Here is a 6,959-nt window from a genome sequence, read left to right as displayed (position 1 = left end):
ATCCACAGCTTATGGGGGTCTGTTTCACAAGACAGAGACCTTACACAGACATTCTCATGGATTTATTGTATAGGAAGGGAGGGAGCTTGAGCAGACAGCAGCACAAAAATATCACGGCCTATAATGCAATAGTGTTTTTTTTAAAGATATTGTACTGATTTTGACTTATGCACTTTAGAAAATTTTGTTTTTGGTATCAAATAGAGATCATGATTCTTCTACAGATAACTAAACAAAATAGCTTGTCTACTAGAGGTTCTGACAAAATGTTGTTGCAGTCTATGTAATTTTTTATATTTTAATTATTTATTGCAAAATCTGCTCCTCTTTTGTGGCTAATATTAATTTCATAATGATCCTTGCTCCAGTAAGTCAAGTAGAAGAAGTTATAGAAAATTAAAATGTGCAAATACTATTGGCTCATTTTGGGGTGAACTAAATATGCAAGACTAGTCTTGACTCTTACATGTCACTGTTTATAACACAGGCCGTTCATCCTTTGCTGGGCCACTTAAAAAAATGGGGGCATAAATTAAGAGTATACCCACTTCTCCAGTCACCACTACACCACTGACTATAAGGTACTAACATGTACCTATTGGGGAAAAAAAAAGGTACAAAGATGTTCTTTTAAGGGTACTGCTCCAGTGACAAGCTGTTGTACCCCAAAAGTTACCATTTTGGCCTCTTTTTTTCTGTGTGGCCTGGATGAGTGTGATATTTCCCGGCCTGAAATTGCGTCTCTGTCCATCCCTGAAGGGTTGTATAGCTAAAACCCAGCGTGTAATACGGGCATTAGTGTCCTTCATGCGGCCCAACCAAACTAAGGCCCCATGATCAGTCTCTAGGGTGAACTTTCTACCCAACAGGTAGTATCTAAAAGAGTCCAAAGTCCATTTCACAGCAACATTCTTTCTCTACTGTTGAGTACCTTGTCTCTCTTGGAAGAAGTTTCCTGCCAATATAGGCAATGGGCTGCAATTCACCAGATTGTCCTTGCAGAAGTACAGCTCCCAAACCACACTCTGAAGCATCAGTCTGTACTCTAAATGGCTGATCAAAGTTTGGACTCTGCAAAACAGGTTCTTTGCACAACACATCTTTCAAATACTTGAAAGCACTTTCACACTCTGCAGTCCAATCAGTCTTATTGGGTTTATCCTTCTTTGTAAGATTAGTAAGAGCTACTGCTCTTGCAGAGAAGTGAGGGATGAAATGTCTATACCATTCAACTAGGCCCAGAAAAGAACGTACCTGCTTCTTTGAAGTAGGTCACTCAGCATGCTTGATGGCTTCAATCTTCCCGACTTGAGGACGAATAACTCCATGTCCTAGTTTATATCCCAGGTAAGTAGTTTCCGTTTTGGCCATAGCACACTTGTCTGGACGAATGGTAAGTACTGCTGAGTTTATTCTTTCCAGTACCTCTGTCAGATGCTGTAGACGCTCCTCCCAGGTCTTACTGTAGATAATAATATAATAATATAGAATCTGGTCGATCATTCTTTGAAAGGTAGCAGGTGCTCGGTGAAGCCCGAAAGGAAGGACCCGGAAATGGTAGTGTCCAAAAGGAGTTTTAAAAGCTGTTAACTCCTTGTTATCTGGGCTCAATGGTATTTGCCAATAGCCTTTACATAGGTCCAGTGTTGTAAGAAACTTTGCACTACCAAGTTTTTCTATTAAGTCGTCTACTCTGGGCATGGGGTACGGATCAAATTTACTCACTGCATTGAGTTTTCTGAAGTCCAAGCAGAATCTAAGTGTCCCATCCTTCTTTGGAACCAGGACGATGGGATTATTCCACTCGCAGGATGATGGTTCTATGACTTCCAGTTTCAGCATTGTCTCAATCTCCTCTTTCATTGTGGTTAACAATTTCTCCTGCACTCTATAAGCATGTTGGTGAATTGGTTTACTGCCTTTCAGGTAAATGTGATGTTGCACAAGGTCTGTCTTACCAGGTGTCTCCAGGAATAGTTGGTGAGGGATGCTCTCCAGCAGTTGTCCCATCTGCTCCACATTCAGATGTTGCAACTCTAAGGATAGTTGCTGAGGGATGCTCTCCAGCAGTTGTCCCCTCTGCTCCGCATTCAGATGTTGCAAATCCAAAGAACAATAGTCCTGATGAACAGGTAAGTACTGCTCTTCCACTTCATCCTCCTCCTGAACTGCTCTCACCAGCAGCTCCTTTTCAGCATTTGCCGTCGGCTCTGCCTGGGAAGCTCGTTCATGCCACTTTTTCAGCATGTTAACATGGAAGATCTGCAAAGGTTGTTGTCTCGATGGAATTTCAATCTCATACGTTACTGAACCAACTTTCCTTTTTACCTGGAACGGACCTTGCCATTTTGCTAGAAGTTTGTTGTCTGATGCTGGAAGTAATAACAAGACTTGCTCTCCCGGTTGAAAAGTTATTGCTCTTGCTTTCTTGTCATACCAGGCTTTTTGCTTAAGCTGGGACTGTGGGAAGCTCGTTCATGCCACTTTTTCAGCATGTTAACATGGAAGATCTGCAAAGGTTGTTGTCTCGATGGAATTTCAATCTCATACGTTACTGAACCAACTTTCCTTTTTACCTGGAACGGACCTTGCCATTTTGCTAGAAGTTTGTTGTCTGATGCTGGAAGTAATAACAAGACTTGCTCTCCCGGTTGAAAAGTTATTGCTCTTGCTTTCTTGTCATACCAAAAACTTTTTGCAGGTTCTCCTGGGCCATGGTGGTAACTCATTGCAGCCTTTCTCTCATTTTAAGGATGTATGAGAGGATGTTCTGCTTACGTAGCTTGTCGTTGACTTCCCAACTGTCCTTCAGCATATCCAGTGGACCTCTAACCTGATGTGCGAAAAGCAGTTGAAAAGGCGAAAATTCAGTGAATGTTTGGGGGACTTCACGGTTAACAAATAAGAGATAGGGCAATCATTTATCCCAGTCCTTGCCAGTCTTGGGTACAAACTTGTTCAGCATGCTCTTTAGGGTCTGATTAAATCGCTCTACCAGACTGTCAGTCTGGGGGTGGTAAGGAGTAGTACGAACTCTCTTAATACCCAGTAATTGATAGACCTGTTGCAGGGTATGACTCATGAAATCAGTGCCCTGATCAGTTAATATTTCTTTAGGTATACCCACATGTGAGAAAAAATGAAGAAGTGTGGTTGCAACTTGATTTGCTGTGACCTCTCTCATGGGATATGCCTCAGGGTATCTGGTTGCATAATCACAAATCACCAGAATAAATCTGTTCCCTTTCTGGCTTCTTTCTACCGGTCCAACAACATCCACCCCTATTCTCTCAAATGGTATACTGACTGCAGGAATTGGCACAAGCGGTGCTACAGTGGGTGTTCTACCCACTGAAAACTGACATTCAGGACAAGCTTTACAATAGTCCTTCACCTCGCTATACATGCCAGGTCAATAGAACCTCTTTGAAATTCTCATCAGGGTTTTCATGAACCCTAAATGCCCTGACCATGGAACAGAATGACCAAGTTCTACCACTTGTTTGCGATAAAGGTTTGGTACCACCAACTGTGTATCATCTTCTTTAGACTGCCTGTAAAGGAGACCTCACTTTATTTAAAACATCTTACCACACAACAAACCAACAGCAGTTTCTTTACAAACTTTTCCAAAGCATTCTGCCAATGTGGAATCATATTTCTGCAGCTTTGCTAGTTCATTAGATATGCTCAAGCCTGCCTCATCAAGTTCTGGTACTTCCAACTCAAAATCAAAATGCTCTGAGGCATTAATTCAATCTGACACCCATTTTTTGACTGCAGGAATTGGCACAAGCGGTGCTACAGTGGGTGTTCTACCCACTGAAAACTGACATTCAGGACAAGCTTTACAATAGTCCTTCACCTCGCTATACATGCCAGGTCAATAGAACCTCTTTGAAATTCTCATCAGGGTTTTCATGAACCCTAAATGCCCTGACCATGGAACAGAATGACCAAGTTCTACCACTTGTTTGCGATAAAGGTTTGGTACCACCAACTGTGTATCATCTTCTTTAGACTGCCTGTAAAGGAGACCTCACTTTATTAAAAACATCTTACCACACAACAAACCAACAGCAGTTTCTTTACAAACTTTTCCAAAGCATTCTGCCTATGTGGAATCATCTTTCTGCAGCTTTGCTAGTTCATTAGATATGCTCAAGCCTGCCTCATCAAGTTCTGGTACTTCCAACTCAAAATCAAAATGCTCTGAGGCATTAATTCAATCTGACACCCATTTTCTCCGCTTCTAGTCTGTCTTCCTTACTTGGCTTTGTTTCACCTATTATTTCATCAGTGAAAAATGGCATTTCCTGTAGGGTGTTTTGTGCAAGATCTTGAATCTTGTTCAAAAACAACAAGGGAGCTTGTTGGCTTGTGCAGTAAAACGTGAACTCGTGATGTGGACAAAACTGGCTTTTTTGACAAAACGTGTTTAGGGTTCAGATCGCGTTATATGTGGAGAATAATGCACGGCAATCAGCTCTTCTTTTTTTTTTGTTTAAAGGGGCGTTTATCAGTTTTTGCAAATGAACTCTTCATATGCTAAAGTGTTTACGAGTGTTTCTTTATGTGAGATCGTGGAGATTATAAAGTATGGGGAAATGATGTAATGAGTTTCTGCTATGATTTGGTTTAGAAATTTCCATATGAAAAGTTACCTGATGAAAGAGCATTGCATATGGTCATCTCAGCAGTGGGTCCGTCAGCAGAATTGTACCATCAAGGTGCAATACAGTGGAAAACTAGATGACCTGTTGCCAGCGGCTCCCAGGATTTAACATATAAATATAACATCATAATACACAACACATGTATATCTACTGTATAAATGATGTTTTTTTGATAGCAGTAGTGCTGTTGGTGCACTTGAGCTTCCGTATATGGTTCGAGGCAAGTATAATAAAATGTACTACAACATTTTTCTTAACTACTATTCAAACATACACCCCTGTTATATGACGTTATTGTGTAAGTCTGTGGGCTGTAATTTAACACTAGAACCGCCAGAGGTCACTGTATACCTAAAAGCGCCAGCGGGTAAATTTTACCCACACACATGACAACTGTATTTATATGGCTAAAGAACATATTATTTCACTGTATTATGCCACTGTCTTCACAAGGAAGTGTCTAGAGTCATGAAATGATTATGTCTAGTCGTCAACTATATTTTTATCCTGTTGTTTTATGTTCAAGACTTTTTTAATGCAGGCTACACTAATCCATAACGGTCAGTAGCCTAAGCTAAAAAAAAAAAAAGCCTGCACTGACAACAGAAATTAGAAGGTAGTTGCCTAAATATTTGGGTGGTGTAATATTATAATACAATGATATCTAGACCACTGTCAGATGAGCCGTCAGATGCTGAGCTGACCCAGGACGCATGACTTACCATCAGACTCTCCATCACTCATGGCATTTAGTGTTTCTAATACCTACCTTCCATAAATCACCTTTTTTTAGTCATTTTGACAAACTGATAACCGCTAAATCAGTGAGTGAAAGGCTTTGCCTAGAAATGTACAATGTTAAAACATAAGCGGCAAGAAAATGACAGCGCGGAAATACATGCATTATATAGGTGGGTAAATTTGACCCACTGGTGCTTATAGGTATAAATGCCCCGTTTTTTAAATCTGGTTTTATCTAAATACTTTTTAACAACATTGGATTGTAAATTACATAATTTTAGTAAAAGTCAATGACTGGGAGACTTGAATGTTTTATGCAGGAAATGTCTGAGGAGGGCGAAGAAGCTGAGGCTGAGCCTTCCCAATCCTCCTGCCCTGCGTATGATGAGCTCTTGGAAGTTATGGATCGCTCCATGGCGAGGCTTGACTTGCCGTGGAAGCGGACTAAGGAAGTGACGTCACAAGGTCGTCTCGATGAACGTTATCTTTCTGGCCATAGCCCTCCAGCTCAGGTGAGACTTTCTTTCTTTCCTGAGCTCCATACTGAGATCGAGAAGGAATGGAAGAGGCCGTTTTCCTCACGCATCCATCGGTTCCAGCATACCAGTTATGCCAACATCGAGGTGATGCGCGAAAACGGCTATGAGAGGATGCCTCCGGTAGAAGAGATGGGTGAATCTCTCTATGGGTGAAAACATCTTCTCTCAAAACTCCCTCCTTGCCACCCAAGCCCCTTCAGATTACATCTCGCTTGAATGGCAGGGCATACGCAGCAGCAGGTCAGGCTGTCGCTTCGTTGCACACGATGGTGGTGCTCCAGGCATACCGGGCTGACCTGCTGAAAGACCTGGACAAAGGCGAGGGCCTTTCTCCTGATGAGGTAGCGGAGTTGCGCCACACCACGGATCTCGCTCTCCGTGCTACTAAGCAGGCCACCTCTGCTATGGGCAGATCCATGGCGGCTATGGTAGTGACGGAGAGGCATCTGTGGGTGAACCTGGCAGACATCGGGAGGAAAGAAAGGGGCTTTCTTCTCGATGCCCCGGTTTCGCCCTCTGAACTTTTTGGTACCTCCATTGAGACGGTGGTCGGGAAGTTCAGGGAGGCAAAGGCGCGCTCAGCAGCCTTCAAATCCTTCATTCCATGAAGGTCCAGGTCTGAGCTCGAACAAACTAGGGGTCCTGGCCCGTCTCGGTTTGAGGATCAGAGATGAGCACAGAAGGCTAGTGTTGCGACTCGCACTCCTCCCCCGCCTGCGGGTAGGAAAAATCGCGGGTCAAAGGGAGGTAGGCAAGACCTAAGGGATGTGATCCAGACAAGGCGTCAGCGCTTTCGTCAGGATCGGAGTGATACTTGAGTATCTACTCATTTCCCTCGGGGGGGTTTAACATCTGTCCTTATCTTCCCCTTCCTAATTCACCTGTAACCACCATCTCTCCACCTGACTGAGGTTAGGTGGAAACTTCCTGCATAACAGTCTCCTACTGGACCTATGATGTTTTGGTTGGTTCTATGGCTTCATAGTGACCACCTTACTGATGG

Source organism: Sinocyclocheilus grahami, unplaced genomic scaffold, assembly GCF_001515645.1.
Source record: "Sinocyclocheilus grahami isolate Dianchi unplaced genomic scaffold, SAMN03320097.WGS_v1.1 scaffold1170.1, whole genome shotgun sequence".
In the NCBI taxonomy this organism is placed as follows: Eukaryota; Metazoa; Chordata; class Actinopteri; order Cypriniformes; family Cyprinidae; genus Sinocyclocheilus; species Sinocyclocheilus grahami.
The sequence above is the reverse complement of the archived record's forward strand: the minus strand, read 5'-3'. Positions refer to the sequence as shown.